Source organism: Pecten maximus, chromosome 16 (genome assembly GCF_902652985.1).
Source record: "Pecten maximus chromosome 16, xPecMax1.1, whole genome shotgun sequence".
Classification (NCBI taxonomy): Eukaryota; Metazoa; Mollusca; class Bivalvia; order Pectinida; family Pectinidae; genus Pecten; species Pecten maximus.
The window spans coordinates 35491534-35503704 of record NC_047030.1 but is presented as its reverse complement, the minus strand read 5'-3'; the positions used below and the strand labels follow the sequence as shown (position 1 = coordinate 35503704).

The following is a 12171-nucleotide window of genomic DNA, read 5'->3' as shown; positions in this document are numbered from 1 at the left end:
TGTTGTTTTCCGATCGGTCCCAAAATGGAATATGCATAACTAGGCACCAAGGGGAACCTACATATGAAATTTGAGAAAGATCCCTTCAGTACTTTCTGAGGATTAGCGATAACAAGAATTGTTTACGGACGGACGGACGGACGGACGGAGGGACGGACGGACGGACGGACGACGGACCACGGACGCAGGGCGATTTGAATAGCCCACCATCTGATGATGGTGGGCTAAAAAGATCCCTTCAGTACTTTCACAGAAATAGCGATAACAAACTTCAATTGTCAAAATCCGAAATGGCTGCCTGTCGGCCATGTTGTTTTCTGATTAGTCTCAAAATGCAATATGCATAACTAGGCACTGAGGGGAACCTACATATGAAATTTTAAAAAGATCCCTTCATCACTTTCTGAGAAATAGCGATAACAAACTTCAATTGTCAAAATCCAAGATGGCTGCCTGTCGGCCATGTTGTTTTCTGATTAGTCTCAAAATGCAATATGCATAACTAGGCACCGACGGGAACATGCATATGAAATTTTAGAAAGATCCCTTCATCACTTTCTGAGAAATAGCGATAACAAACTTCAATTGTCAAAATCCAAGATGGCTGCCTGTCAGCCATGTTGTTTTCTGATTGGTCTCAAAATGCAATATGCATAACTAGGCACTGAGGGGAACCTGCATATGAAATTTCAGAAAGATCCCTTCATTACTTTCACAGAAATAGCGATAACAAACTTTAATTGTCAGAATCCAAGATGGCTGCCTGTCAGCCATGTTGTTTTCTGATTAGTCTCAAAATGCAATATGCATAACCAGGCACAAAGAGGAACCTGCATATGAAATTTGAGAAAGATCCCTTCAGTACTTTCACAGAAATAGCGATAACAAACTTCAATTGTCAAAATCCAAGATGGCTGCCTGTCGGCCATTTTGTTTTCCGATTGGTCCCAAAATGCAATATGAATAACTAGGCACCAAAGGGAACCTACATATAAAATTTGAGAAAGATCCCTTCAGTACTTCCTCAGAAATAGCGTTAACAAACTCCAATTGTCAAAATCCAAGATGGCTGCCTGTCGGCCATGTTGTTTTCCGATTGGTCCCAAAATGAAATATGCATAACTAGGCATCAAAGGGAACCTACATATGAAATTTGAGAAAGATCCCTTCAGTACTTCCTCAGAAATAGAGATAACAAACTCCAATTGTCAAAATCCAAGATGGCTGCCTGTCGGCCATGTTGTTTTCTGATCGGTCCCAAAATGCAATATGCATATCTAGGCACCAAGAGGAACCTACATATGAAATTTGAGAAAGATCCCTTCAATACTTTCTCAGAAATAGAGATAACAAACTTCAATTGTCAAAATCCAAGATGGCTGCCTGTCGGCCATGTTGTTTTCTGATCGGTCCCAAAATGCAATATGCATAACAAGGTACCAAGAGGAACCTACATATGAAATTTGAGAAAGATCCCTTCAATACTTTCTCAGAAATAGAGATAACAAACTTCAATTGACAAAATCCAAGATGGCTGCCTGTCGGCCATGTTGTTTTCCGATTGGTCCCAAAATGCAATATGCACAACTAGGCACCAAGGGGAACCTACATATGAAATTTGAGAAAGATCCCTTCAATACTTTCTGAGAAATAGAGATAACAAACTTCAATTGTCAAAATCCAAGATGGCTGCCTGTCGGCCATGTTGTTTTCCGATCGGTCCCAAAATGCAATATGCACAACTAGGCACCAAGGGGAACCTACATATGAAATTTGAGAAAGATCCCATCAGCACTTTCTCAGAAATAGCGATAACAAGAATTGTTTACGGACGGAGGGACGGACGGACGGACGGACGGACGACGGACCACGGACGCAGGGCGATTTGAATAGCCCACCATCTGATGATGGTGGGCTAAAAATGCCAAAAGGTACATTAATCCATGAAATGAAATTGACTTTTGGCGCGACCCTATAGGGATGCTACCACACAAATGTGAGTGATATCCATTGCTTAGTTTCAGAGAAGATCTTGTTTAGACCAATTGGCCCCTTTTGACCCTGCCCTCTGCCCCCTGGGGGTCAGCTCCTTCCTTTATACAATTTTGAATCCCTACCCCAATAGGATGCTAATAGTCAAATATGAGCTGTTTCAGAGAAGTTGTTCATATCAATTTAGCCAAATTGACCCCTTTTGGCCCAGCCCCTCAGCCTCCAGGGGGTTGGCCCCATCATTTGTACAATTTTGAATCCTTAACCAAAGTGAATGCTACCAGTCACATATTAAAGATATCCATTGCTTATTTTCAGAGAAAAAGTTGTTTATATCAATTTTGCCAAAATAACCCCTTTTGGCCCCGCCTCTTAGGTCCTCTGGGGTCAGCCCTGTCATTTGTACAATTTTTAATCCCTACCCTAGGGGGTTGCTACCAGGCAAAGATGAGTGATATCCATTGCTTAGTTTCAGAGAAGAAGTCGTTAATATCAATATAGCTATATTGACCCATTTTTGCCTCGCCTCTCAGGCCCCTAGGGGGTCAGAACCACCATTTGTACAACTTTGAATCCCCACCCCATAGTGATTGCTTTCAGGCAAATAGGAGCAATATCCTTTGCTCCGTTTCAGAGAAGAAGTCGCTTATATCAATACAGCCAAATTGACCCCTTTTGACCCCTTTTGACCCCTTTTGACGCCCCTTGGGGGTCAGTCCTGTCATTTGTACAATTTTGAATCCCTACTCTAGGGGGTTGCTACCAGGCAAATATGAGTGATATCCATTGCTTAGTTTCAGAGAAGAAGTTGTTAATATCAATTTAGCCGAATTGACCCCTTTTGGTCCCGCCCCACAGCCCCCAGGGAGGTAGACCCCACCATTTGTACAATTTTGAAACCCTACCCCAAAGGGATTCTCACAGTCAAAATTGAGCAATATATATTGCTTAGTTTCAGATGAGAAGTTGTTCATATCAATTTAGCCAAATTGACCCCTCTTGGCCCCGCCCCTCAGGCCCCCCCGGGGGTCAGCCACACCATTTGTACAATTTTGAATCCCCACCCCATAGTGTTGCTACCAGGCAAATATGAGCAATGTCGTTTGTTCGGTTTCAGAGAAGTTGTTTTTATAAATATAGCCCAAATGACCACATTTGGCCCCGCCCTTCCAGCCCCTGGGGGTCAGCCCGATCATTTGTACAATTTTGAATCCCCACCTCATAGTGTTGCTACCAGGCAAATATGAGCAATATCGTTTGTTCGGTTTCAGAGAAGAAGTTGTTTTTATAAATATAGCCCAAATGACCACATTTGGCCCCGCCCTTCCGGCCCCTGGGGGTCAGCCCCATCATTTGTACAATTTTGAATCCCCACCCCAAAGTTATGCTACCAGGCAAATATGAGTGATATCCATTGCTCGGTTTCAGAGAAGAAGTCGGTATCATCAATATAGCTATATTGACCCATTTTTGCCTCGCCCCTCAGGCCCCTAGGGGGTCAGCACCACCATTTGTACAATTTTGAGTCCCCACTCCATAGTGATGCTTCCAGACAAATAGGAGCAATATCCTTTGCTCGGTTTCAGAGAAGAAGTCGTTTATATCAATATAGCCAAATTGACCCCTTTTGGCCCCGCCCCTCAGGCCCCTGGGGGTCAGCACCACCATTTGTACAATTTTGAATCCCCACCCCATAGTGCTACTTCCAGACAAATAGGAGCAATATCCTTTGCTCGGTTTCAGAGAAGAAGTCGTTTATATCAATGTAGCCAAAATGACCCCTTTTGGCCCCGCCCCTCAGACCCCTGGGGGGTCAGCCCCATCATTTGTACAATTTTGAGTCCCCTACCCATAGGGATGCTTCTGACCAAATTTGGTCAAATTCTGATCAGTGGTTATGAAGAAGAAGTCAATTGTTGACGGACGGACGGACGACAGACGACGGACGGACGACGGACGCCACGGTATGGCATAAGCTCACCTTGGTCCTTCGGACCAGGTGAGCTAATAACAAAGTAACTAGGTGAGCTAATAACAAAGTAACTAAGTCCCTGGGGGTGGGGAAAGACCCTCGGGATTTATATAAATGGCGCACAAAGTGTTTCTCTTATTAGAAATATATATACATGTATATATACCTTCGCCACTCGTGTTTCTAAGTAATTGTTTTATATATGTATCAATGCATCCCTGACAATGAACATTAAACAGCCTGTTACCGACAGAAATGTTTATATATTTAGGGGATAGTATGTTGTTTTGAGTGGCTATACTGGCGATTAGAACATGAAATTTGGTTTGAACTCGAGACCGTTAGGTTTTTACTATCGCATATATTTAGAAACATTGTTTTACAGCGCTACAAGTACGCTGTTAAGTACTCTGTGACCTCCGCTAGTGACGTGTCATACTGTGGCAGATTGACCAATCAGAGAGAAGCTATCAAAGTCGGTCAATTGGCCAAGCCCATACTGGCGAGAGTTCGGTCTGTATGTTGACGAAGCGGTGTATTTGGATAGTTGTGAAAGTCCTGTTTCCGAAGATTTAAAGACAAATTTGGATTTACGCAGTATGCATAACGACATGTGCATTTCAACAAAGTCAAAGTTGATGTGTTTCTACGGGCTCAACCGTTATGTGAAGTCGGTCCGCAACCAATCAAAACATGCGTTGCAAACGAATCGTGTTAGAATTATTTATATATAAGACGTTTTCTAATTAATCACAATCAGGCCTTCTGTGAATTATTTATCGACAGAGGGGATCATCTTCATAAACATTACGATATTGTTCGTGGCTTATCTACTAAGTTTGTGGAACTGTTTTATGTTCTGTGTCTATATGTGATCGTTTATAATTTACTTGTATCTTGATAAAGGGCACAGATTGCCTCGAAAAATTTGACAGTTTACTTGTATGTATTGTCGTTATTACTATTTGACAAATTATATATACAACTGTATATATATATAATTAAAAGTAAACAATGTCCTTGTGATGGCTGTACATAACACATATAGACTTTATATCAAAAGTTTAGTGTCCGATATAATATATAAAAATATTATTATACACGTATTATGATAGATAATGAAAGCATGAGTGCTTTACAGATCAACGTGTTATCCCTGTTAGGCTTTATGAATGGTTGTTCGCACATGGAAACTGACAAAATTAATGAGGGACAAATTAAATCATGACTCCACACTTTCGAGTGCGTGTGACCACAGAGGTTTATAATACAGAGGACCTGTTCCTCAATAGCATACCCCGCCTGTGGGCCCCTAGAGAGGTTTATAATACAGGGGACCTGTTCCTCAATAGCATATACCCCGCCTGTGGGCCCCTAGAGAGGTTTATAATACAGAGGACCTGTTCCTCAATAGCATATACCCCGCCTGTGGGCCCATAGAGGTTTATAATACAGGGGACCTGTTCCTCAATAGCATACCCCGCCTGTGGGCCCCTAGAGAGGTTTATAATACAGGGGACCTGTTCCTCAATAGCATATACCCCGCCTGTGGGCCCCTAGAGAGGTTTATAATACAGAGGACCTGTTCCTCAATAGCATATACCCCGCCTGTGGGCCCATAGAGAGGTTTATAATACAGGGGACCTGTTCCTCAATAGCATACCCCGCCTGTGGGCCCCTAGCAGTGATACCTTCTCTACATAGTTTATATGTAGCAGAGAGTATATTTTTGACTCCCCAAATTAAGAGCCGACTCTTAGGTTTGAAAGGGACATGTCTATTTGACATTAGCTGCGATAACTTAGCTCTGGACGACGGACGGACAATTTCTGACAGATGGTCGTCGTCAGAGTTACGATTCCCTCCCATTGGTTGTAATGTAGCAGAAACGGTGAACCTCGAAAATGCTACAAATAGCGGATATCGTTTAACTTTGGAGTAATAGGAGTTCGTATAATTAAACATTTCTAATACAATTTTGCAATGTATTAGTCTACTGTCTAATCTAGAAATCTTTAATTCGCATATTCCGATATCATACTGCTCGGAGTTGTCTCTGTGATCCACCATGATACTTCTCGAAGAACTCTCGCGAGGATTCTAACCCAAATATGGAACCCATGATCCATATATATGGATGAAGCTACTACGATAACTAAATACAATATCAGAGATATTTAACCACTGTTTTGTAACTCTTGTGAGGAAAGCGTATCTTACTTTGCTTAATTTAATAATTTCAGAATGAATTGAGAATTGACCTTCCTAACCAAGGTATATAACTCTGAATCTGTTTTTCTGTTGAAATCACACGGAAAATCTCATTAGCATCAATTTATTTTGATTTCCTTATAAGGAAATTGACCTTTACACTTGTATCAAAGATGGCGGTATATTTGAACTGATAGATCCGTGTGTCTTGCTCGTTTTAGATTTTACTATTTATTGTTAAACAATTGACGTAATGTGCAGGTTTGTGATTTGAATATTGATAATAGATACCAGAATCATCAATTTACATCTGTTTTTATCTGAGAAAATTTTAACCACAGCTAAATACTGCCCGATGTGAATCACATCGGGGCTTGCTACACTATCGGCAATGGGAGGGACTTCATACCCTGCCGGAGAGCAGTGTAGGCAGGGTATGAATATTCGTTCTAATTTGACATGTTTTGACCCTACAGATTCCTCAGAAATAGTGATTTGACTTCTGAAATTGCTAAAAGTCAAGGGTGAACTGGATGCCCTGTGTAGAGTAATGCTCATTTATAGTAACACAAATAAAAGTTTTACCTAATTACTCGCTAATGAATTACATACATGTCAACCTCTGAAACCTCCAATGAGGGAGATCTCCCTCATTCCACATCCAAAATGAGGGAGAAAGTGCGTGAAAAAAACGCGACATTTTTGTTACTTTAGGTGATGTTCCTCATGGGCTTGCGCAGGTGTAAATTACCACGGGCTATACATTTTGATATTTAAATTTGACAACAATGGTCAATTTTAAAGAATAATAATAATTAAAAAAAAAAAAATATAAAAAAAAGTGATTAATTCATTTAAAAACTGTATTTAGTGAATTATATTATTAATGATGTAGTCACTTGAAATTTGCAACCAGTATACAAAGCAACTACTTATCTCCTGAATTTTTTTTTTTTTATTATTTTGTTCTGAAATATTTCATTTTTGTTTTACTAGTAGTTCTATTATGACAATAAAAACAAACTTCTTAAAAAGTCTTTTTATTTTTTTCTGACCCAAATTGAAATCCGGATTTTTGTGGCAGTTTACGACTTTATATTAGTATTGACCAATTAAAGATGGCGGCAATACAAACGCTGGTACTGACAGCTACGATTAAGAAAGGCATTATTGGCTTTCATGTGAGTAAATCTGGTTGACAGATAGTATCAGTGTTTGTTCTTGAAGTGATGTATCCTAGTTGTAATCACAAAATTAACTGACCATGTCAAATGAAGCCACATGGGTTATAATGTATACACCAGTCGGCAGGCACGCATGCATGGTGACCGGTGACCGACTCCCCTCTCTCACCAAGCCCCAGGCCAGGGCAGACTACACAGGTGGTGGGGGTGTTTTGTTTACATAATCAGTTTAGGGTCAAAGTGTCTGAGATTTCCGGGGTTTTATGAGGGAAGACTGCGCAAATCCGGGAGAAATTTAACCCCGATTCGGGAAGTGTACCAAATCGGGATTTAGGGGAAATTTTAATGATTTTCCGGGCACTTCCCGCGTAATCCGGGATGGTTGACAACTATGGAATTAATGTCACGACAAACTTCTCAACTCAAGATTAGCATAATAGATCTAGCTTTGTATTTCATCAATTGTTCTCTGTAGGTACTTAGAAAGCTCAAATCGTTGGCGAAAGACAAACTTTGCCAAAAAAAATGCGGCCCATGACTATACCTCTCTCGGACTACGTCCTGGCAGGTAAAAACTCTTTTTTGAAGTCAAGGGGAATTCCCTGACTGTTACTGCAAGTCTATAAATAGAAACACGTATTTCCTAATACGAAAGAAAAGTACACAAATGAAAGTTGAAATGGATATAATGTTCTTTGCAGAAAAGGAATTGATACTTCATCAACTTGGTAGAAATGAAACGATTTCCATTAAAAAGTATCCAATTTTCTGATTTTTGGCTACTGAGTTGTCAGCTAATTTCGTTTCGGATAAACCGAACCCACTTTGTGACTTAACATTAATTGGCACCGAGACAAACATTTACTAAACTAATCATGCTTCATTCCATCAAATATTTCAATGAAAAAATACATTATCTGGTTTTTACCTGGTGATGAATTCAACTTCAGTCTTGACTCTTCATGCGACAAACCAACAACCACTCCCAGCCTCGCTGTCACCTGATCATATGACACTCGAGTGGATCATATGACTGATAAGAACGAAGAGCCCGGATGATATTAGCATGCGCCCCTAGCGGTGAGCTACAGAACTAGGGTGACCAAACTAAGGAAGACAATTTTCAGATAAGATTATTTTTTTTCATTTTTTTTCCCCAACAATGAAGTATTTCTTTTCCTACTGTTTTCCCAATATTTTTTTCCAGCCTATGACGTAAAGTTAAACTAATCTCAGTTATTGCTATGTTGACTGAAGCAATACTAATATTAAAACTATAACAAGCAGTTTGTGTTTTTAACTATCTAATTAAGATTTCGGTAATTTAAAGATAGATATCTATATTTAAAACATATATTTATTTATTTAAAAGAAAACAAATATATTTCTATTTTATAGATGAACAACTAATATATATCTATTTAAAATAGAGATATCTTAATCCAGATACAGATACAGACTTTGTATTGAGAGACCACTTAATCTCCCAGTTATGTTGATAGAACCTGTATTGAGAGACCACTTAATCTCCCAGTGATGTTGACAGAACCTGTATTGAGAGACCACTTCACTTCCCAGTTATGTTAACAGAACCTGTATAAAGAGACCACTTAATCTCAGTTATATTGACAGAACCTGTATATAGAGACCACTTTACCTCCCAGTTATGTTAACAGAACCAGTGTTGAGAGACCACTTAATCTCCCAGTTATATTGAGAGAACATTTGTTTAGTAACCATTTTATCTCCCAGTAATGTTGACAGAACCTGTGTTTAGAGACCACTTTATCTCCCAGTTATGTTAACAGAACCAGTGTTGAGAGACCACTTAATCTCCCAGTTATCTTGAGAGAACATTTGTTTAGTAACCATTTTATCTCCCAGTTATGTTGACAGAACCTGTGTTGAGAGACCACTTAATCTCCTAGTTATGTTATGAGAACCTCTATTGCGAGACTACTCTACTCCCAGTTATATTAACAGAACCTGTATTGAAAGACGACTTCACTTCCCAGTAATGTTGACAGAACCTGTATTTAGAGACCACTTAATATCCCAGTTATGTTAACAGAACCTGTATTGAGAGACCACTTAATCTCCCAGTTATCTTAACAGAACCTGTGTTTAGAAACCACTTAATCTCCTAGTTATGTTGACAGAACCTGTATTGAGAGACCACTTCACTTCCCAGTTATGTTGGCAGAACCTGTGTTTAGAGACCACTTCACTTCCCAGTAACGTAGACAGAACCTGTATATAGAGACCACTTAATATCGATCATATTGACAGAACCTGTGTTGAGAGACCACTAAATCTCAGTTATGTTGACAGAACCTGTGTTGAGCGACCACTTAATCTCCCAGTTATGTTGACAGAACATATGTATAGAAACCACTAAATCTCAGTTATGGTGACAGAACCTGTGTTGAGAGACCACTAAATCTCAGTTATGGTGACAGAACCTGTGTATAGAGACCACTTAATCTCCCAGTTATGTTGACAGAACCTGTATATGGAGACCACTTAATCTCAGTTATGTTGACAGAACCTGTATTATGATGACCACTTAATTTCCCAGTTATGTTGACATAACCTGTTTATAGAGACCACTTAATCTCCCAGTTATGTTGACAGAACCTGTATATAGAGACCATTTAAATTCTCAGTTATATTGACAGAACCTGTATATAGAGACCACTTAATATCCCAGTTATGTTGACAGAACCTGTATATAGAGACCATTTAAACTCTCAGTTATATTGACAGAACCTGTATATAGAGACCACTTAATATCCCAGTTATGTTGACAGAACCTGTATATAGAGACCACTTAATATCCCAGTTATGTTGACAGAACCTGTATATAGAGACCACTTAATCTCCCAGTTATGTTGACAGAACCTGTATTATGATGACCACTTAATCTCCAAGTTATGTTGACAGAACCTGTGTATAGAGACCACTTAATCTCCCAGTTATGTTGACAGAACCTGTATATAAAGACCATTTAAACTATCAGTTATGTTGACAGAACCTGTATATAGAGACCACTTTACCTCCCAGTTATGTTGACAGAACCTGTATATAGAGACCATTTAAACTCTCAGTTATCTTGACAGAATCTGTGTTTAGAGACCACTTAATCTCTAAGTAATACTGACAGAACCTGTGTTTAGAGACCACTTAATCTCCAAGTTATGTTGACAGAACCTGTATATGGAGACCACTTAATCTCAGTTATGTTGACAGAACCTGTATTATGATGACCACTTAATTTCCCAGTTATGTTGACATAACCTGTTTATAGAGACCACTTAATCTCCCAGTTATGTTGACAGAACCTGTATATAGAGACCATTTAAATTCTCAGTTATATTGACAGAACCTGTATATAGAGACCACTTAATATCCCAGTTATGTTGACAGAACCTGTATATAGAGACCATTTAAACTCAGTTATATTGACAGAACCTGTATATAGAGACCACTTAATATCCCAGTTATGTTGACAGAACCTGTATATAGAGACCACTTAATCTCCCAGTTATGTTGACAGAACCTGTATATAGAGACCACTTAATAACAGTTATGTTGACAGAACCTGTATTATGATGACCACTTAATCTCCAAGTTATGTTGACAGAACCTGTGTATAGAGACCACTTAATCTCCCAGTTATGTTGACAGAACCTGTATATAAAGACCATTTAAACTATCAGTTATGTTGACAGAACCTGTATATAGAGACCACTTTACCTCCCAGTTATGTTGACAGAACCTGTATATAGAGACCATTTAAACTCTCAGTTATCTTGACAGAATCTGTGTTTAGAGACCACTTAATCTCTAAGTAATACTGACAGAACCTGTGTTTAGAGACCACTTAATCTCCAAGTTATGTTGACAGAACCTGTGTTGAGAGACCACTTAATCTCCTAGTTATGTTAACAGAACTGTATTGAGAGACCACTTCACTTCCCAGTAACGTAGACAGAACCTGTATTGAGAGATCACTTAATCTCCTAGTTATGTTGACAGAACTGTATTGAGAGACCACTTCACTTCCCAGTAATGTTGACAGAACCTGTATTTAGAGACCACTTAATCTCCTAGTTATGTTGACAGAACCTGTATTTAGAGACCACTTCACTTCCCAGTTGTTTTAAGAGAACCTGTATTGCGAGACTACTTTACTCCCAGTTATATTAACAGAACCTGTATTGAGAGACTTTTGACACTTCCCAGTAATGTTGACAGAACCTGTATTTAGAGACCACTTAATCTCCTAGTTATGTTGACAGTACCTCTATTGAGAGACCACTTTATCTCCCAGTTATGTTAACAGAACCTGTGTTTAGAAACCACTTAATCTCCTAGTTATGTTGACAGAACCTGTATTGGGAGACCATTTCACTTCCCAATTATGTTGACAGAACCTGTGTTTAGAGACCACTTCACTTTCCAGTAACGTAGACAGAACCTGTATATAGAGACCACTTAATATCGATCATATTGACAGAACCTGTGTTGAGAGACCACTAAAACTCAGTTATGGTGACAGAACCTGTGTATAGAGACCACTTAATCTCCCAGTTATGTTGACAGAACCTGTATATAGAGACCACTTAAACTCAGTTATGGTGACAGAACCTGTGTATAGAGACCACTTAATCTCCCAGTAATATTGACAGAACCTGTGTTTGGAGACCACTTAATCTCAGTTATGTTGACAGAACCTGTATTATGATGAACACTTAATCTCCCAGTTATGTTGACAGAACCTGTTTATAGAAACCACTTAATCTCCCATTT

The 12171-nt window shown here is 39.3% G+C and overlaps 1 protein-coding gene across 1 annotated transcript in view; it reads right to left on the bottom strand.

The window, feature by feature from the left end:
* LOC117344806 overlaps nt 1-8373 on the bottom strand; it is a 37525-nt gene extending 29152 nt beyond the window's left edge. Inside the window, exon 1 of the mRNA XM_033907632.1 lies at nt 8288-8373. The gene's annotated coding sequence lies outside the window, so the exon portion shown is untranslated. The remainder of the gene's footprint in view (nt 1-8287) is intronic.
* Nucleotides 8374-12171: the final 3798 nt, after the last annotated feature.